Genomic DNA, 22,648 nt, shown 5'->3' with positions numbered 1-22,648 from the left:
ATTATGCAAAGATATGGAAAACAAGCTTAACAGATAGTTTCATAAAACAGTAAATAATGCTGGTCTATTTTGACCACCAAAGAATATACATACATTTGACAATACAATGGGCCATCAAGTAAGCCTTTGAACATTGAAATTATACACAGTGCATTCTCTGACCACAGTATCTTTAGGCTAGCAATTAATAAAAAGACATCTAGAAAATTTCATTATATATATATGTGTGTGTGTACATATATATTTTTTAAACACTTGATCTTTGATAAGTACTAGGGATCTAATGTACAACATGACTATAGTTAACATCGCTGTATGATACATATGAAAGTTGTTAACAGAGTAAATCCTGAGTTCTGATCACAAGGAAATACATATTCCTTTCTTTATTTTTTGCTTTTTCTCTTTATTATATTTATATGAGATGGTAGATGCTAACTAAACTTATTGTGGTAATCAATTTTACCAAATATATAAGTCAAACCCTCTTGCTGTACACCTTAAATTTATACAGTGATGAATGTCAATTACATCTGTATAAAACTTGAAAAAAACATATCTTTTTCAGATAATACTCCAAATTATTTTAGACCATAAAGGATACTTAGTAAATGCATTTTGAAGAAAAATAAATGTCATCTCAATAAAAAGTTCGTTTTTGAATAATCTATATACTTTGATGAGATTTACTCTTAGCATTAACTTCTAGTCAAGATACGGTGTGCCCAAGGATTCTTTCACCTCCCACATCGTGGGTCAGGAGAAGGATGGCATGTGGATCACCGCAGTGGGATCTTGGTGTTTTTTGCCTGCAACTTGCATCCTTTAGGCTTTCAGAAAATAATCACTAATGGAGATTATTCCAAGGCAGGGGAAAATAAAAGATGCTTATTTCTGTCTTCTGTTTGGGGGGAAAATATTCCAGAAGGGAAAAAGAAAGGAAACCACAAATAATTATTAAAGGAAAAGAAAGGAGCTGATGATTCATTGTTTACTGGAGAATCTCAACACAGCTTTTATATTCAACTTTCATAACTGTCAGAGGGATTTACATGCACACACGAACTTATCTTTGCTTGGACGAATCACAAAGAAATTTCTGTTGCATTTCTGAATCCTGGGTCAATGTATAGAAGGGAGAAAATCCACTGACCACCAAGTCCCCTTCCTTGTAGACACTGGGCCTTATGTAATCAAAGCCATCAGAATAACTCATCATACACATGGAATGTGGAAATTTCCCAAGGAGGGGCAGAAGAAGCAGAAACAACATCCCAGATGACTCACCAGTTTGAGGCAAGTCCTCAGGTCAGTGATAACTGGGGGAGCAGATCAGGAAGGAGACATGCAATGTAGCCTTCTGCAGCGAAATTTTATTCCTGTGCAGGGTACACGTGTCTAAAAGTGCTCTGCCATTCAAGACCATGGAAAGGAGAATTGTTATTGATCAGAACTAGGGCATTTTCAGAAGCAATATATATTGGCTCAGATCTTCCTCCAATGAGACTGTGGATCAGAGTTGCTTCTGGTCTCCTCTTGCTGTCACTCCCCAAGTCCAGGCCTAACTGGTCAGTGTTCTCAGTAAGGAGCCCTGGGGTCCTCCCTGCCCTGGGGTCTGCACCTGACACGCTGTGCCCTGGTAAAGACAAAGGTGAAAAATCTGTTTGGGCAACATCTTCCACTGCAGGTGCCAGAGATTTCATCAGGGCTGGGGGTCAGCAGGGCTCTGGGAACTACCTCATCCTGAGATTGGATTTTATCTTTCCCAGGCAAACATTCTGTTTCTTGCAATTGACTGAGAGGTGTTGTATCCATCAAAACACAGCATCAGACAGAGCTGGCATTGCAATCAGCAAAAACAGCCCAGCATCATTCCTGTGATACCCAAGGAGGAGGTCATTGACCATGACTTGGGTTACCCTCAAGGGTACTTTACAGCCTATATCGCCAAACTCACCCTTAGGTTTATTTGACCGTTGTCTGAAGAACTGCTCTCATGCACAGTTCAAGAAATAGATATCCATTATCCAGTTCATATCAGTTTGACACGGGATAAAGTCTAAATTCACATGTATTTACACTTAACCTATTCCTTAGACCTATGTCCTGTGCCAGGACTCCAGCACTTAATTACTACATGTTCCAGTATCTTCCATTTAAAGTCTGTCTCTCCTAAACAGAAAGTCTCTCTCAATAGCTCTTTTGCTGTTTCTCTGCTAATGTTCAAGTCAAACAGTTGCAAGAGTTGCTAGTATTCAAATATTCCTCTTTCTCAATTCCCATTCTTTTCAAATCACTTCATTCAGGTTTGTCCAAGTATGTCACTCAATCTGCTCTTGTCAAGGACATCATCAGCATCTATGAGGCCCAATTAAGTGGTGATTTTTTACCCTTATTTTACTTCACCACGCAGCGTCATTTGACCCGGCTGACTGCTCTATACTTAGGACAATACTTTCTAAGTGTTTTCTTTTTTCTAAGTTCTCCATATTCTTCCTACCTCATGTGTATCTCTCTCCTGATCTCCTGTACTGTAGCCTCTTTGTTTTATTCACCTTTAAATGCTTGATACTTTTCTTCATGGATCTTGTGTTTACTCCATTTAAGAGTTTTTTAATTCTGCCTCAAACAATGAATATATTTGCTATATTCTAAAGTTTTGTTGTTTTACCTTCTACTTTTAGATCTAAAATCCACTGTGAATTGACTTTTATGTACATTGTGAAGTAGGAGTTCAGCTTCATTTTTTTTTTTTTTGGCTTAAACAACAGAAATTTATCTTCTCACAGTTATGGAGGTTAGAAATCCAAGATCAAGGTTTTGACAATGTTTGCTCCTTTTGAGGGCCATGAAAGGGAGCGACTCTGCCTTATCCGTCTTTCTTAGTTTCTGATGGTTTGCTTCATTTTTTTGTTACAAACATCCAATTAGTTAAGCACTTCTGATAAAAGGACTGTTCTCTGTCTACTTCTCTGCAGTGCTGTCTTTGACATAAATCAGAGTTCCATATGTCAGCATGCCTATTTATAGACTCTATTTTCAGTTCCATCTTTTGTATCACAATGCCATGCAGTGTTAATTACTGTAGTTTTGGTAAGTCTTGATACGTGGCAGTGTATACCCTCCAGATTACTTCTTCCTTAAGAACACAATGGAAATTCTTGATCCTCTTCATTTCTTTATAAATTTTATCATCAGATTATCAATTTTTACCCATCATCATGCCAAGATTTTGTTTGAGATTATTTGGAATCTATAGATCAATGGGAGAAAATTGATGTCTTAAATAGGTGATCCTACCGATGCATGAAGTGGTATTTCTCTCCATTTATTTATATTTTCTTTAATTTATCAATAGTAATTTGTATTTTGATTTGAACAGGCCTTGCACATCTCTCATTAGATTTAATTCTATTGCACAAAATAAATGTTGTTGATCCAGCCCTTGTCATTGTATGACACATGTCTCTAATGATCTTTATTCTGTAATTTCTATTTGCAATATATATTGGCTCAGCGCTCCCCTCCAAGGCACTAGGAATCAGAGTAGCATTTCATAAATGCCCCACATTTCTTTGAAAGCAATGTGTATTCTCTTACGGATGGTTATAGAGTACACTCCCAGTAACTCAAGCTCATTTTGTTTCGGGATATAGTATCACATTCAGATTTATTTTCTGAAACTTATTTAGGGATAGAGGTGTATTGAAGTCTTATACTACGGTTATAGATCAACAAAATCTTTTTTGGAATTCTGTGATTTTTTTCTTTATATATTTGGGTGTAAGGTAAATAAGTAGATACAGGATTAGGTCTTTTCTTGTGAATTGTTCTTTTTTATGAAGGGGCCTTATTTTTTCATAGCCAAGTATTCCAATACACTAATAAATGATCAAACATTTCTTCTGATAGACCAGGCACTCTTCTAAATGCCTTATGAATATTAACTTACGGAGTACTAAATATAAACTTAACAAGTGTGTACTAGTTTCATCCCCACTTTAGATATGAGAAAACTGGCATGTCACTTGCCTAAGCTCTCTAGCTAGAAAATGGTAGAGCCCGGATTTGAGCTCAGACAGTCGACACCCTTAACCACCAGCCTATTTGTTGAGCACATTCTATATGCCAAGCACTGTTGGAGACACTGGTGTCTGTAGCAATGAATGAAACTCCACTTTTGCTATTGGAACACTTAAGTTCTAATAGGGGAAAGACAGACTATAGAAAACTCAAGAAAACATGTTACTATAAGTGTTATGCAGAAAATGAAAACATTTTAAGACAGTTAAGAGGCAATGGGTTCTTGCTATTTTACATAGACTAGGAAGGGAAAAAGTCTTAGTTAAGGGGCACTTGAACAGAGACCTTAATGAGCTGGGACTGTGAGTCATAGGAATTTGTGTGGCTAAAGCAGTCTTGTCATGCAAAGCTCCACAACACGGAGGCCAATGTGATTGGAGTAGATCAAGTTGGGGACAGTGAGGGAGTGGTAGAAGATGATATAGTCAGAGACTTCGTGAGTCCTGATCTTGTTGGGTTTTATGGTTCACTATTAGGTCTTTTCCTTCTGCTATCAATGAGTTGGCATATCAGTCGGAATCTCAGCAGGAAACAGAGGACACAGTGAGACTAGGAAGATTCAAGTAGAGTTTTCATAAAGGGGCTTCTCGGAGTTGTGGACAGGATGTAAGAAAACCAGAAAAGGTCGTTGGTACCCAGTAAGATGGTAAGTGCAGGGCTCTATTAACACCCCTAAGCCTGAAGGGGTAAGGACAATGAAAAATTATCGAATTCTAGAAACAAGAGAGGAGGAAATTGCATTCCAGGAGCTGAGAGGAGGTCAGGGGTAACATCCAGCCCCAGGTTCTCCTGCAAGAAATAGCCAGGACCAGATGTCACTCTCTTTCATCCTTCTGATTTCATGTCTAGGCTCCCCATTGACCAAACTCAGCCAAAAGCCATAAGGTAAGAAAGCCTTGGGAATTTCTGCTCTAATTGTTTATGTTCAAGTTGCTGCAGTTGGAAAACATGTGTTGTGCTTGGCAGTCTTCAGCTAGGTGACCATTACCCGTCCCAACCTCTGCCGTTTAGGGCCCTTGGTAAGGGCTCCACCAGTGTTTACATTGAGAAGACCTGGTGCCTAAGCAGAGCTGATCTGACTGGATGGTAGTGAATAAGAAGGGTGACGGGAGACATTGATGTTGGGCCACTGAAGGTGAAAGTGGGACCGGCAAAAGATGGACCAGAGCAACCCAAATATCCATCATCTGATGAAAGTATAAACACAGTGTGATCCATATTTCTGTACATTGTATGTTCTTCAGCCATAAAGATATGAAGGACTCGTGCTACACCATGGATGCACCTTGAGGAACTTCTGCTAAGTGAAAACATCTAGCCAAAGAAGACCACTTATTATATGATTCCATTTACATGAAATGTCAAATATGGGCAAATCTGTACAGACAGGAAGTAAATTTGTGGTTAAGGTTGGAGGTGGGATAAGGAAGTGCAGGGGTAATACTCAATGATTTCTACTTGGTTCTTTTTACAATTTCTATATCTTTATTGATATTCTCTGTGAATTGAGACACCATTCTCTTTATTTTCCTTGGTTCTTTGTCCCTACTTTCCATTAGCCCTTTGAGCATACATAAGAGAGTTGTTTTAAAGTTCTTGTCTCATAAGTCCAATGCTTGGGCTTCCTCAGGAAAAATTTCTTTCAATTTCCATTTTATCTCATATGAACCAGCTATACTTTCCTGTAGCTTCATATCATTTGTAATTTTGTAGTGGTAACTGGACATTTTGTGTATTACAATGTGGTCGTTGTGACAATCAGAGTCTCCTCCCTCTCCAGGTTTTGCTGTTGTGGCTTTTTATGAGCTGCAATCATCCTTTTGTTTAGTGACTTTTCAAAGTATTTTTGCAAAGACTATGTTCTTTGATGTGTGTGGTCACTTAAATCTCTTTTCAGTTATCTTAACAATCAGCAAGTGATCTGACAGAGATTTCTTTAAATGCAATGATCCAAAAGAACACATTTAAAAAAAAGAAAAAGTTAAAATCTCTCCAACCTTTGCAGCTGGGGCCCCTGCAGCTCTTCCTTAGACTTCACCCCCTACCTGTATGGAGCCCACAAATCTGCCAGAGGTGCAGGCCCAGGTCCTCTCAGGTCTTTTCTGAGCACACGTCCAGTCCTGGGCATGCACATTGCAGTCCCGCTTCCCTGGTATAAGCAGTGGACCTTCTCAGCTTTCATCCCCAAAAAACTTTCTCCTCAGATCTCTCCTTGCCAGATTTTTATGTCTCTCTCCTGCCCCGGCCATCATCCCTTGCACGGGCATCTACCAGTAGCATAGACCTTTAAATCTTTCATCAGACAATGACACCACTTGGAGTCCATCTAGCCTGAGAGTTATAAATACCTGTCAACTTCTGCACTGTTCCCTCAGGGCCCAAAAAGACAGATCACTACCACCCAGTCACAGAATCACCACATTTTAAGAAGCAGGTTAGTATTTGTCTCCTGGCATGAGGAAGCCATACAAGGAATCTTGGCTCCCATCTTCAAATCCTCTGTTGTACCAGAGAATGGCAGTGGGTAGGCATTAACCAAAAACACCACAATGCTTTCTTACCCAAATTCAGCCACATTTTCTTTCATTAATCACTCCTCTGGATGCTATAAGGTTTTTATTATATTTCAGAGTTCTGAAACACTCGATTCTGTCAGTTTTGTCCAACTGAACAGTGGCTTCAGTGGAGACACTGGTTCTGTGATTACATTAGTTTGCCGTTTTTGTTAACAGAACTAGGGAAATGTTTTGATATGTCACCTTTGTCCTTTTTCTCCTTCATGTTTATTTGGTTTGGTGGTTGGTTCTCAAAAATTCTTTTATTTTGTAAAATTTCTCTTTCATATGAATTTAAGAATCACCATCACGATTTCAAAAAAAATATATGATTTTTAAGTTTATTACATTGAATCAAGTACTTTTGAGGCAAACAACTCCTCCAATATTGTTGGTGAAAACAACTCCTCTGATATTGTTACCATTCATATCTGCCTGAGCCAGCTCCCAACCTCAACTTGAGGGTAGAGGATGTAGGCGGTTGAATAACATCTCCCAAAGATTCAAGCTCACCCGGAACCTCAGAATGTGACCTTATTTGGAAACAGCGTCTTTGCAGATGTGATTAAAGATCCGCAGATGAACTCATCCTGGATTTTGGGTGGGCCCTCAATTCAATGACTAGTGTCCTTATAAGAAGAGGAGAAGACACAGAGACGTGGAGGGAAGAAGATCACGTGAAAGACGTAGGCAAAGATTGGATATCTGCTGCCACAAGACAGGGAAGCAGGAACCACCAGGACCTGGAAGAGGTGAGGGAGGATTCTCTGCTGTTGATAACCTGTGATTCAATTGTAGGGATCCCTTTTGTTCTCACTCAAACCCTCAAAACCTAATAGTGCCTTGTCTTAAAAATTCTGATTATCATGTGGCTTATCATATGGATGTCCTGAAAATCATGGACCACACCCGATGCTATAATTTAAATTTCTCAGTTCTGCAATTATCACATGTGAACACCTTCATTTTTCAATGTAACTCATTGAAATCATGGTATACATATAAGAATTCGTCAAAAATAATTTAAAGGTATGGGAGAGAAAACCCAACCACAGTTAACTTGAAATAATTTAACAGAATATATGAGGGAAGAAAAGATCCAATGAGGGAAGAAATCAGCTCATGGTAACGAGAATCGAGGAGTAGATTGTGACCAAGTGCAGAAAGGCAGCATACAAATGAGGCGGGAGGTCTTGTCCTGACTGCCCCCGTGCCAACACCTATTGTGCTCTCCTCCCAAGTGGCCTCAGACCCTGTCAGTGGCTCCTACACTGTGGCCTCTCTGAGCCCAGAACTCCAGGTCTGTCAGGTAAGAACACCGTGTATACCCAGCTCCACCTCCTGTTCCATAAAGGGTCCTGTGCCTGGATCCTGTTGGACCAGAGAGGGCCATTTGACACCCCAATCCCATGACATTTTGGGGGTTTGGAATATGCAGATTAGCTCACACTGAGGAATCAGAACACCCTAGTCCTAGGGAGGAGTCAACCCCACACCACAGCTGTGGGCTCTGGCAGGGAGCCATCGCTGTGTTAAATCTAGAGGCCATTGTCAGGAGGCACAAGGCACAACTGTCCACCTCCACTCACTCTCTGCCCTTCTATTTTGCAGTCACTCATTTACCCTCTGAAATAGGCTTCCTTCCCCATGACTGCTAAGACTACTCTATCAAAGGTCTTCAAGAAAGTCCAGAAAATTCCAGATCCTTCCAAAACCACATCAGTCCTTTTCCCTCCTTACCCAGTAAAAGAGTCCTACCATCTCACTTCTGTAACTTGACCCTTTTTTCCACCAAATATTGGTCATGACATGTTTATTGAATAATTATGGTGTGCCCTATTCTGTGAACAGGTGGACAAGTTTCCTTGACTGAGGACCTAGTGTCAAGGTGAAGGCAGCAAGCCTGCTGCCAAGATTCTCTCAGTGCTAAATGCTCCCAAACAACATTTTCCTTGTAAGAATCTAAGGTGAACTCTATTTTAAAAAATCACCGAGGTGATTTTAAGTAACAGATAAGGCTGTAACAGGTAGTCTAAGGGCTAATTAAATTATATGAAAATGTCTTGTATATGAGTTAACATTTGGCAAAAAAAAGATACAGATTATGTTAAATTGAGTTATAAAAGCAAGCTTAGTAAAGTAAGACATTTATGGAATCAAATTAATTTAACGTTAAACAACATTAAAGCTCTTTACAATAGGTATCATCTTTTCCCGATTGCAAGTATTCTAAAAATATATAACTAAAAATACTAAACGATCCCTTAGGCCAAAGTACCTTTAATATAAAAGTGAATAAGAATCATGGTAAGCAGAAATTGCAGTATACTAGGACTAGTAAAGATCTTCTTTCCTGTCACATGGAACCCGATCTCTCACCCACACAACTGTCTACTCTTCACATTTACGTCTCTCAAAAGAGTTTAATAAAGTACAATTATAAAATGACAAAGCATCACAGTCCAGAGCAAGAAGCGAGGTTGACATTAAATGAGGTGAATTAAACTGGGGGCTGTTCATGGGGAACACTTCTTGGCTTCTTCAGCATGACCTTCTCCTATTTTCCATCAGGTCTCAGAACATCTGTCTTGGCTCCTTGCTCTCTGGGCCTCCCTGGCAAACCTCTCTGCCCTCAGGGCCTCAGCCAGTCTCTCCCTTGCTTATTTCACTCTCTGACTCTGTCTGTGAATGTCTCCATAAGTTACAAGTTGTGTTTAGTGTGGCTGTGGGAGACAGAGACCCACTCCTGAAATCACCTCTTCCCAGTCTGAAGACAGTGTGGCAGTGGGCTTGAGGCTGGGGTCTACAGACGCAGCACCAGCACAACCCAGGTATTCACCTGGACCACCTGGTGCAATAATACTTAAGGTATTTGTGATATCAAAAGTGCTTAAAAGTCCTCCTTCACTGTTGCAGGCCTGGAGACCCTGCAGTCTCCTGTATGCACAGACTTACTGGTGCTCCTTCAAGGTCTCCTCTCGTTGACTGTAACTGACCTCATTGCCAGGGTGGGAAGTCATCCTTGTAACTGGCCTCTTGAAAATTCATCTGGTGAGTCTTCTAGGAAGTGCAGACCTTTCATGATGTCTCCGCTTTGTCTTGGCTAAATGGACCTGTTTTTTCTCCTCTGAAGTCTGGGGCATCATATTTCTCTTGAGCTTTCCCCTTTGAAAACAAAATGAAATGTTAAATTTGAATAAAATGGGGGATGCAGACTACCAGCCATGGAGAATGTTCTCACTTCATTTGGATCTTCCACCCTCTTGTATCTTGGAGAAATATTTCTCAAACTGCCTTGTGCATCACAATCATCTGGAGGGTTGTTAAAACACAGATTGCTGGACCTCAACCCAAGTAGGCCTGGGGATGGCTAAGAATTTGGATTTCTGAGTGTTCCTGGATGTTGCTGATGCTACTGGCACAGGCACCAAACACTGAGAACGAGATCCTGGGACATCAAACTGATATGAGTCAAGGACAGAAAGGACTATGAAAACTGGATGATTCTGTGCCCAGAGCATAGGAATTTAGTGTCTCATCTCTAATGAAATCACGTTCCTCTTAGCAATTTGATGCTCACTTCATTTGCACACCCAAGTCCCATCTTCACTCAAATATCCTCCTGTTCATAAGTAAATAACACACACACGCCATATTCCCATCACATAATTCTATGCACTGTAAAAAACCATTTTTCCTCCCCTGACACTTTCTTTCTCCTCCTACTCCTCCCTGTTAATCTGGGCTCCACCATCTGACTTAACACAATTGACGCTTCTTAGAAGTCAATCCTGCTCTCACATTTGTTGCACATCCACACCCGCTTCTAGGCCAGCCCATCCATTTCCCTGGCTTCACATACCATTAATGAACTAGAAATGCCCATAGAATCAGCACAGATCTGGCTTCAACCTTGAGACAAAAAATACCCATCTGCCCACTCACAACATCAGTGATAACTTGATGACCAGCGCGCAGTGAGCTGGTCCCAAGTTGAACCAACCAATTCTGCAAATAATCATCCATATCTCAGCGTCCCCTAATCTCGCTTCTTTGTACTGATATTCTGTCTACACCTGAGTGTCATTCTGGACACCCTGCCACCACACACTCATATATCAATGAACCATCCATCCACCCTCCTGAATCCACCTAAAGATTCTCCACTTTTGAATAATTCTTGAGCACCTTTCAGATTTCCTACAAAATACCATTTCAACAGAGTGACCTTTCCTGATCCAGCCACCAAAATTAATATCACATTTTCTCTGTTTATTTTTTAATTTTTAATAGTATGTGTATTATCATCTACTTCTCTTATAGTGTTTTTCTCACTAAATTGGATACTCCATGAAGTGAAGACTAATGTGGACTGTAATGTTTTACACTGCCGTATTCACTCATTGCTTTGCCCTTACAAGGTACTCAATATATTTACGGAAAGAAATTATTCAAACTCCAAAAAAAAATTTCTAAAGTTTTCAAACAAATTCACTGAACTACAGTTATACAAGGATATAATCTGTTTTGTGGTATACTGCAATCAATTATCACTAAGATTGCAAATCCTTTCTGTCTGTAATCCATTATAAGACTCTAGGCACAATAATCTATTTAAAATGTAAACCTAATCAGTGCACCTTTCCTTTACAATCTCTCATTTCTCTCTTCAGATAGTTTTTGAAAGTGAAGTCATAAATCTCACTTCATCTCTGTTGTCCTGCCATAATTATTAATACCATCTCTGGGGCCAGTGCAGTGGCCCAAGTGGTTACGTGCACTTGCTCCGCTGCAGTTGCCCAGGGTTTGCCGGTGTGGATCCCAGGCACGCACTGATGCACTGCTTGGCAAGCCATGCTGTGGCGGCGTCCCGTATAAAGTGGAGGAAGATGGGCACGGATGTTAGCCCAGGGCTAGTCTTCCTCAGCAAAAAAAAATAAATAAATAAATAGAGGAGGCTTGGCAGATGTTAACCCAGGGCTTATCTCCTCACACACACACACACAAAAATACCATCCCTTTCGTTCTCCAACATGTCCCAGATTGGAGGGAAAACTATTTGTGTGTCCCATTTATAGAACACCCATTATATGCCAAGTTATGTACTAAAACCCATGATCCAGAATTTAACTTAAAAAGTCACTTACCCTGTTTATTTTAATCTTGGTGAGAGGAATAAGTAAATAGAGAGACGGATGAATGTCTAATATAGTGTTAGGTATAATTAGATCCTGTAATAAACAGTAAGGGCTACACAGAGATAGAGAGACCGAGGGAGGGATGGAAGAAGAAGAGTAAGGAGGGATAAAGGGGAAAGAAATTACCTACAAATATTTCATTTATTTATTTACCTTGTGAGGAAGATTAGCCCTGAGCTAACATCCATGCCAGTCCTCCTCTTTTTTTTTTTTTTTTTTGCTGAGAAAGGCTGGCCCTGTACTATCATCTGTGCCCATCTTCCTCAACTTTATATGGGACGCTGCCCCCGCATGGCCTGACAAGTGGTGCCTTGGTGCGCATCTGGGATCCAAACCCCGGCCACCAGGAGCAGAGCGTGAGCACTTTACTGCTACGCCACAGGGGCTGGCCCACCTATAATTAGATGATTCACAGATTAGGGAAGGACTAACTGATGAGGTGATATTTGAGCACAGAACTGAATATTTTTTTAAAAAGACCAATCACATTGTGGGTAAAATATTTTCCAGAGATGGGAACAACGTAAACAGCGCAGGGCTGAATACTACGTCCACTTCCCAGTGATATTGTTGGTTAAAAACAAAACAAAACAAATGTTTGGCCTATTATCCCAAGAAAACTCCCTATACAGAAAAGTACAATACCGTGAACATCACTTAACAAACCTTAACACCTAGGAAACAACTTTCAATAAGGTATCTTCTTGTTTTAAGAGCTACTGCCTGCTCACTTATAGAGGTTTCACAGAAGGACAAAGTGTACAATCAGACACTCTTGCTGTCCATATGGATTCCACACTCACCAGAATAGGCTGGCTTGGAAAACAGGCCGATGCAGGTTCCTCCATGGCTTCAGATTTGTCCTGCTCACACCACTCCTGATGTGCAGACAGCCTGTGGAATGCTGGAAAATGCAAGGACTTCTGCCTCTGATTCCCCTTTTATTGAGGAAGGGAGTGGATAATCCAATCAGTGTATAATCCAGGGGAGACATCCTGTCTCTTATCAATGGGATTTGAGAGATTCCTAAAGCTTTATACCTAAAAATAAATGTTGGGTTATTGACACTGTCAGCTACTGTTGGTATGAAAACATTTAATACAATTGTGTGGCGAGGTGGTATTTGCAGTTTCTATCAACATTTTAATGTTTCCTTTTTCTTCCACTAATGATACCTTTGTAAAAATAGGAATGGAAGTTCATATGTACAAAAATGTCCATACCACTTATGTTTTATTAGGAAAAAATAGAGACTGTGTAAACGTTTATCAATAAAAGAATGCCCAAAATATTTATTAACATGTCTCTAGAATACATCATACAGCCATTAACAAGAAATTAGTATTTAGTGCATTTACATCTAGTGTAATTACCAGTAAACTTGTAATTATTTCAACCGTCTTACTCTTTCCCTTCCCTTTGACCTGAATAATTAATGTTCCTTTACTCTCTTTACTTCATTGATGTTGATTTAACTCTTATTATTCCATTATTTCCTCTATAAACTTATTACTTGGAATCATATAGAAATCTTTAATTTCACTAATGGTTAAATCCTGAATCCTTAATACAGTCTAATATGAATAATTACTTTTACCATCTCCCCCAAATGCTAATACCTTCAACACTTTCAATTCTATTTTTAACATTCCTGACATTTGTATTACTGTTTTCATACATTTTATTCTACGTATATTTTAATCTCCATGAGAGATTTCTAGAATTACTTCACAAAATAAAATTCATTTATATTTATTTATAAATTACCCTTTCCTTTCCTCTTCAGTCCTTCCTGTATTCCTGGTTTTCAAGCTGGGTTAATTTTCCTTTGGATGTGATAACTCACTGCAGTATTTTGTCTAATTCAAGGCTGCTAACAGAGAAAAGTTTCACTTTAAGTTTTTCTAGGACATCTTTATTTGGGGCACTATTGCTGCTGGGTGTATAATTCTGGTTTGACATGAGATTTCTTTTAGCATTTTAAAAATGCTGCTCTGTTGATGTCTATCTTATTTTCTTTATAGTTAGAAATCACCATTTGGCATTTTTCTTGCTTATTTGGCCTCTGTCCTCCCTAAAATACTTTACATTAACTTTGGTTTTTAGACCATAGTTTAGTTCATCAATATTTCCTGTGTAGTCACTCTGCTTAGGGAATGTTGAATTAATTGAATCTGTGGATTGATGTCTTTCATCAACTTGGAACGTGCTTGTGTATTTTCACTCCTGATATCAATTCCTTCCCACATTCTCTCCACTCTCATTTTAATCACACCCTATGTGTCTTCTAATTCTACCCTGAATTTTCCAATGTCATTTGCCCTATGGTTTTCTTGGGAGATTTGCTCTTGAACTGTCTTCCATTTTAGTAAACCAGCCTTTTGCTGGAATCAATTCCTTCTTAATTACTTAAATTCTTAATTTCAGTTCTAACGTAAACACAATATATCGCTTTAATTTATAAAAAAAAGAGGTAGCCGGGCAGTTTGACAATGAGAAAATGATTTCCTTTTGATGCTATAAAGCTCAAATAGATGGGAGAAAATTATATATGGGATCATATTAAGATATATGAGGAGCCAGTATTCATGAAAATTGACCAGCAAGACAGAGGGGGTGGAAAACCTGAGTATCTTGTTCTTTGTACTGTTGTGGACTACATTTTGAAATGATAATATTTAGATTTCTTGGGTTAAAGATAAATGTTATAATATCCGGTTTCATCTGTTTGTATTTACTTACTTTAATATGTGTTCTGGAAAATTTAAATAACATAGGTCACGTTGTGATATCTCTGTTGGTCTTGTTTGGATAGAGCCATGATGTGATGGTTAATTTTAGCTGTCAACTTGACTAGACTCAGGGGTCCCAGATAGACTGTGAAGTATTATTGCTGGGTGTGTCTGTGAGAATGTTTCTGGAAGACATTATCATTTGATTCCATGGTCTACATAAACAAGCCCACCCTCACTAGTGTGGGTGGGCATCATCTAATCTGTTGAGGCCTCAATAGAACAAAAAGCAAAGAATGGCTGAATCCCTTGTCTCTTCCTGACCTGGGATGTCCATCTTTTCCTGCACTTGGATATCAGAAGTCCTGGTTCTCAGGCCTTCAGAATTTGACTGAATTATATCACTGGATTTTCTGGTTCTCCAGCTTGCAGATGGCATCTTGTGGGACTTCTCATCCTCCATAACCTTGTGAGCCAATTCTTACAATAAATCTCCATTTCTATATGTTTATATATATTCTATGGTTCTATTTCTCTAGAGAATCCTGACTAATACACATGGATAACAAACTGCATATTAAGTGCACATGGAGGAAATTTTCCGAGTCATAGGAGGCTCCCCCAATCCCCAGGAGGAAGCAACTCATCCCATCCTGGCAGCAGGCATGAGCACGTGCACACACACACACACACACACACACACACACAAGAAATTTGAAAATGCGCTCAAGCTCAAACTCTCACTCTCTGCCTTATTGTTCATCACAGCAGTGATTTCTACATGGCACGTTATACGTCCTTTGCCATTTATTATCTCTTTCCTCCCACTAAGACTAAATCAAACAGGGGCAGTGAGTCTGTTTAGTTATTTTGTAGATCACAGGCTTTACACCAGAGCTTTGCATGTAGTAAGTGCTCTAAAAATAGAATGACCAAATAGTTTTCCCTCCAAACTGGAACATATCAGGGAATGAAAAGGGTGAAAATATGAAAATAATTATGATAAGACAAAAGGAGAAATATGTGCTGAAGACAGAAATGGAGGATTTAAAAGTTAAGATGAATCGATCACTTTTGCATTTTAAACAGATCATTGTGACTAGACTCTCATGATTGGATTACGAGGATAAAGGATTTGGAATCTTAAGCTACTCCTGCTAATTTATTGCAATGTAGAACCTAAAGGTGGTATCTTTGCACAAGAGTAGTTAAGTGGAGTGGCCGGCCCCATGGCTTAGTGGTTAAGTGTGTGTGCTCTGCTGCTGGTGACTGTGGTTCGGAACCCCAGGTGGGCTTCTCCAGCCATGCTGAGGCCGGGTCCCACATACAGCAACTAGAAGGATGTGCAACTACGACATACAACTATCTGCTGGGGCTTTGGGGAAAAAAAGGAGGAGGTCTGGCAATAGATGTTAGCTCACAGCCGATCTTCCTCAGCAAAAAGAGGAGGATTAGCATGGATGTTTGCTCAGGGCTGATCTTCCTCGGGGGAAAAAATAGAGTAGCTAAGTGGATGGATTTAAAATATTTCACAAAGCAATGTTTTAGTGTTTGAATTTTATATGTATATGAATATAATTTATATATTGTACACATAATACATATGAGCCCTTTTTGTGTGCAAAGCCATATGTGAACATTATTGTGGGAAAATTTGGAAAATCCACATTAGTCTTGTCTTCATGGAATATCTAATTTAGTGAGAAAGAACTAAATCTTGAAAGAAATAAATAATAATGCACAGATAACTAAAATAAAAAAAATCAACAAAGAGGAAAAATGGAGTTTTGTAATTTAGGTTACTGGAGCAGGAGTGTTCATTGTCTGGAAGTGATATTTTGTATGAGGTCTGAAAGATGAGTAGAAATAAATCAGAATTGGATAACCTGTAGGTAGATTCAGAAGGGTGGATGGATGGTTCATTGATATGTGAGTGTGGGGTGGCAGGGTGTCCAGAGTGACACCCAGGGGTAGACAGGTTATTACCAAAAAGAAGTGAGTTTGGGGACACTGAGAGAGAAGCCAATTATTTGGGTAAGTGACTTGTTCAAATTGGGACCTGGTCATTGTGAGTTGAGTCATCACTGACGTGGTGAATGGGCAGGTAGATAAATGGGTCTGGGGTTCAGAGTTAGGTCTCTGCTAATTCTTTGGACATGTTTGGCTCATTAAGGGTATTTGAAGCCAGGGAAATGGATGGGGTTGCCCCAGAAGGAGGGTGCAGATGGGGAACAGGTGTCAGAGCAGGGTTGACTTCTGAAGCATCAGTCATTGTGGGGTGGTCATAAAGAGAAGCCTGGAAGTTGCTCGGGAAGTTTAGACAGGCAAGAGCAGGACAGTGTAGGGTGGTGGATCCCAAGGACAAAGAGGCTTTTAAAAGGACATTGGAGTCCGCAATCTCATGTGCTACTGCAGAGCATGTCAGAAAAATCATGAAAAGTCCCCAGTGGATTAGTAAGAGACATGGCTTGTGAGGTTAGCAGGAGAAGCATCCACAGAATGGGGATGGGATTGGGTGGGCACTGTGGAAACAGAGGCATTAGGCTATATGTGACCTTTTCACAATGGATCCCTGGCAGGAGGAGGAGAGGGGTGGCGTGGAGGGTGAGGACTATTAGGAATGCTGGCTGAGAGATTGGTTTGTAGATTGTAGAGATTTGTGCATATTTGAAACTTGAGGGATGATTCCAGTAGGTAGTTATGGAAAGCACAACAAATATTGAGGGCATAATGTCATTGAAATGGAAGGATAAGATAAAAATCAGAGTGGTTTCAACCAAAAAATCAATTTCTTTGGATATAACAACAGAAAAGGTGTGATAAATGGATTCCTTATGAGGAATATTTGTAGATCTGATGACTAGAAAGTGAAATAGTTCTTGTCCGGTGGTTAACAATTTATCTGTGAAATATGGAGGAGGTCGGAATATAAAGATTTATGGAACTCAAGAAATGGAAAGAAATGAGCAGAGCATTCAGGAAGCATTAGAGGAATGCATATAGATCCATTGGTTGCTCTTGATTCTCTGTTGGGATCCACATGCTACTGGCGCATTCTCTGTTCAGTGCAAGTGTCAACATGGCATGGCAGGTATTTGAAATCATCTGAAGTGTGCAGGGTGGATATGATGGCAATAAAGAATCTGGGAGTATGGTCAGTGGATGATTGAAATGATGGACTGTGAATCTGAGATTACTAGAAAGGATTATGAGAAGAAAAGAAAGAGAGGCTTGTGAAGATATTCCTACTGGAGTAATCTAGTTTATTGAAGAATGGTTATTTAGAGTGGATTTCTTTGTGTAAAAACTGGAAATGTGGAAATTTGTGGTGGGAATATGGTGTTTGTGAATTACTGATTTGTGAGCAGGAGAATTTTGGGTGAAGGTAGGATCGGGGTGTGGAAGTGAATGACTAAGGATGGAGTAGTGAATAATTTCATTAGAGGTGAGGTACTGAAAGGAGCTCTGGAGTCCTTGGAACTCTGTGTCCCAATAACAGTGGGCTGTGGGGCACAAGCATGTGTGTATTTGACCATGACAGAGAGAGGAGGAGAGGAACGTCCTGAAGCAAGATGGCGGAAGAAAGTTGGTCTGGATTTGACACTGGCTAATGACCTTGAGCTTTCTGTCCTTGTCTCACATCAGCTTGATGATTTCACTGAATCCTGTTCTCCACGTATGGTCCCTGTACCAGCAGCTCAACATCACCTCTTAGAAATGAAAATTCTCCATTCCTTCCCCAGACCTACTTGAGTTGAGTTCCAACAATCTGAGATTTAAAAACCCTCCAATGATTGTGATGCATAGTGTGATTTGAGACACATGTCTCCAGGGAGAGAAGGAGGGCGGAATATCCACGTGAGCTAAGCAGATTCTCCATGGATGGTAGTCTTCATCCTCCATTTTGTTGAAATTTCACATTTAATTTTGTTTTGAAAGATAAAGCTCCAAAAATATTCCCCGAATTCATAGTGGAAACAGTAAGACCATGAAACTAAACTCATTCAGAAAACTGAAGATCTATGCACCCTGAAGCCTAAGCAGCTGCATATTCCAGAGGCCAGTTACTGGAATAACTTCCCATCCTGGCGGTGAGGTCAGGTGCAGTCAGTGGGAGCAGACCATGGAGAAGCCGCGGCAAGTCTGTGGATACAGCAGACTGCAGGGACTCCAGGCCTGCAGCAGTGAAGGAGAACTCTTAAGTTCTTTGGAGTCGCAAATACCTTTGCAACAGTCACACAGGCTGGACCATGTGAATCCGTGGACCATGCCTGGACTGAGGCATCTGCACACCAGCCCTGAGCCCACCCGGGCCACTGTCACTATTGGTCAGAGATGAGTCCAGGAATGGGTCTGGGTCGCTCACAGACCCTCTGCAGGCAACAGTCATCTTCTAGAGAAATCAGGAGACAGACACAGAAAGTGATGAAAAGCATGGGAGAGACTGACTGTGGTCTCGAGGACAGACGAGATTGCCGGGGAGGCAGAGAGAGCAAGGAGCCAAGAAAGGCATCCTGAAAAAACACAGTAAGGAAAGCAACATCGGTGCTGAAGTAAAGGAGAGTGGTGCCGTTGAGAAATTCCCCATGAGACAGGCTTGACTCTCGCAACATCTCTTCGTAACTTCCATCATGATCTTCACCTTTCATGGTAAACATCAATTTTTCTTTACCATGATTTTTCTCCTTTTTATATTAAAATTGACAGGATAATTGAAGATGAAGAATTAGTGTTTTGAACTTACATTTGTTTTTTCTAGAACTTACACTCAATGAAGTGATGATACCTAGTGGAATGAGATTTGTCTTTGAATGTATATTAAATCCATTTCCATAAATTTTTATTATGATTTTGCATCTAATTTTCTTTTTTTTTTTTGCAGAGAAAGATTCACCCTGAGCTAACATTTGTTGCCAATCTTCCTCTACTTTTTGTGTGGGTCACCATCACGGCATGGCTGATAATGAGTATTGTAGGTCTATGCCTAGTAACTGAACCTGGGCCACCAAAGCAGAACATGCCAAACTTAACCACTCAGCCAGGGGCCAGCACGATAATTTCGCATCTAATTATAACACAAAATCCATCAACATTTCTCTTCATTGTCACATGGTAATTCAGACATATGTGATTTCTATATCATGAATTAAGTATCTCTTATCTGTTACCTGGCAAACTTGTGTAGCTTTGATTTTGGAATCTCCAGAATGAGCATACGCCCTGAGGGCATTATTTTCCACTTACAGAACCTTGGCAGCAGGCTCTTTGTCTTCCTTCCCACACTAGATCCAGAGTCGCGGAAATGTTTGCCTTGCACACAGCACAGAGCACATAGGAATTACTCAACAAACATGTGACAAGTGAATATTTAGTGGCATTATCAGGTCATTCACAGAGGCCAGACTGAGAGAGAGCTTCCTTAGGTCAGGAAGGAGAAGCATTCCTTTATATTTGTGATGTTATAATTTGTAAAATTGTAATGTGAACACCAAGTATACTGTTTTTATCAAAACTGTGTTCTGAAGGTTTTCAAAAATCTCTAAAACTCAGAGTAGAGAAAAATCAATCTCTGTGAACCTGTTACTTGCTTCAAAGATTGTCAACTCGTATATCATCTGGCTTTCATTATCCTCACACCAAGACCCCAGGAATTAACCAGAGGAGATGGCTGAGAGCACATCATTTCAGCTGTAAATATTTCAGTTTTTCTTACAGATGAGGGATTTTTGGAACGCAAACACAATAACGTTATCACACACTAAAATTAAAATGTCATTTGGATAATCAACTATCTAGTCAGTATCCAAAGTCTCTCAATTTCGTCAAGGTTATTTCCTGGTTTTACATTTTATTTGAGTCAGGATCTTAATGAACCCCTTCTTTTGCAATTGGTTGATCTGTTTCTGAAGTCACTTTTAATCTCTTAGTAGTTCATGCATCTTGGGATTTGGGTGGGATATGAGTGTGTGTGTTTGTGCTGTCTACAACGATGTGTGAATTCTTTCTTTCTTGGATGGCAGTGCCCTGAAAGGAAGGACCTGGGCTGTGGGAACCAGGATTTCTACTCTGCTTCTGGCTGAACTGAAAAGGCCTCCCTGGGTGACACTTGCAGCCTTCAGAAAGGAGGGGGAAGTAGTACCAAGGAATTCAAGACAATGGCCCTTTTCTTACAGGGTGTTTCCAGGGCATGATGTTCAAAATGCCGGGTGCTAACCCTTTAGATCCAGGTCGTCGGGTGGGTTCTCGGCATGAGCTCTGAGCAGTGTCTGTTAACCACCCACCTGGGGAACATTTCAGCATATTAATTGGTAAGGTTGTGTCTGTTGTGTCTAAGATTGGTGGCATTCCCCTGCTGGACCCACTTCTATACCTGCCCTTCTCCTGCCTCATCTTTCAAAACTCCCAAGAGGAAAGTTTCACATCCCTGTAACACAAATCCATATAACCACAGCACAGACTGGGGAAAAGAACACAGCCGTCCCTGGGGCTATGTGCTCTATGCCCTCAGGCCCAGCAGTCCCTTTGGGACAAGTCAGTAACAACACGAGTGTGTAAACTAGTGATTGTCTGAGACCAGGGACCTCAGAACCACATGCGCCCAGATGTCACCCAGGGCAGCAAGAGACAGTGTGGGTCATTCAGTGGACAGGATTAAGGTCTATTGTACTGGCAAAACAGAGCTTACCCCTGATCTATCAGGCCCAGACTGGGAGGAATGGCCATGATGTACCTGACAGAGAGGCTGGGGGTCATCTAGGGAATTTCTGCCCAAAAAGAATCATACAAGGAAATACAGAGATGTTGGAAATCCTAGTTGACTGGGAGCAGTTAGGTTTATGGAACAAAGTCCTTTTGTAGTTTTAAAAGGTGCAACATGAATCTTTCCCTCTGGATATGAAACTAGCGGGAAAAGGACTTCCAAGGGCATGGACCAGGATCCCAGGAGGATTCCAATCTAGACAAAGGGTAAATGGGGAGCCCTAGAGGCGGCCTGATGGGGATGTCCTGTGGGCCCATAGTCCATCTGCACATGGTCTTCCTCTGTCCTTGTCCGTTACACATGCAAACGTTTATCTTTTTACAATTTTTTTCTCAATGAGTGTTGATCTAAATCCAGAGACTGGTTAGAAAATGGCAAGTTCCAATGTCTGATCAAAGAAACCTCACCAAGAGAAGCAAAAAACATTCCTTCTTCCTGGAAAGCTGTAGAAAGACAGCCACTGTCCTGGGGAAGGACATGGTCCTGGTAGGTGCTATTTGAAAGACACCCACATTTCAGTGGTTATTGCTCTGCCTGGCAAAGACCCTCCAACCTCTACATCCAGGGAGATCTGAGGGGCAGTCTCTGCTCCTGGCCCAGGTGAACCACACAGAAATGCACCCGTCCTCTGAGGAAGGGGGACGTGAGGGTTTCATTCAGTAGCCAGGGAAGAGTCTGGCCCTCCTCCCTTCTGCCACATACAATAAGCTGTGACCATACACAAGTTCTTAATTCAAGGAGGAAAGTGAGATTCTGTGTCTCATTTACATGAGCATAAGAAGTGAAAGAACCACACCACAACACCCAGGCTGTGACACAAACAGTATATAATGTAAGAGTCAAATCTACCATTTACTAGTAAAGAAATAATATCACTCCTCCCCAATCGGTTAACAGTTGCTGGGGTGCATATGTCAGGGAGTTGGAAGGGCTGGTTCCCTCCCTGTGGGGCTTTAGGGGAAACCAGGGAATGTCTTAGGATGTCCTCGTTCACTCAGGGTGGGAAGAGCCGGCCCGGTACACCCCGAGGGCGCCAGTGACCCTGCTGGTCAGGAGGAGCTGCACTTGTGGTCTCCAGAGTGTGACGGCTCATTGTCAAATGCGTGGCGGCTGAAGAGAAGAAATAGACTATTTTGGGGTACCTCCCCGAGATTCATGGCACACCTCCCTGCCCCCCTGCACTCTGATCCAAACCCTGTGCCATGTGCTGAGTCCATCAACAGCACCCCGTTTGTCCCTGATGCAAGAGGCATCATTTAGCATCACCCATTTCAGAGGATGCAACTGAATCCCAGAGAGGAGAGGGGAGCGGCCCATCCC

General features: G+C 40.8%; 1 pseudogene; it reads right to left on the bottom strand.

Annotated features, from left to right (window-relative positions):
• Positions 1-9,298: 9,298 nt before the first annotated feature.
• LOC131401672 (putative methyl-CpG-binding domain protein 3-like 3) lies at positions 9,299-18,058 on the bottom strand (annotated as a pseudogene).
• Positions 18,059-22,648: the final 4,590 nt, after the last annotated feature.

This window comes from Diceros bicornis (genome assembly GCF_020826845.1).
Source record: "Diceros bicornis minor isolate mBicDic1 chromosome 13 unlocalized genomic scaffold, mDicBic1.mat.cur SUPER_13_unloc_1, whole genome shotgun sequence".
NCBI lineage: Eukaryota > Metazoa > Chordata > Mammalia > Perissodactyla > Rhinocerotidae > Diceros > Diceros bicornis.
The sequence above is the reverse complement of the archived record's forward strand: the minus strand, read 5'-3'. Positions and strand labels throughout refer to the sequence as shown.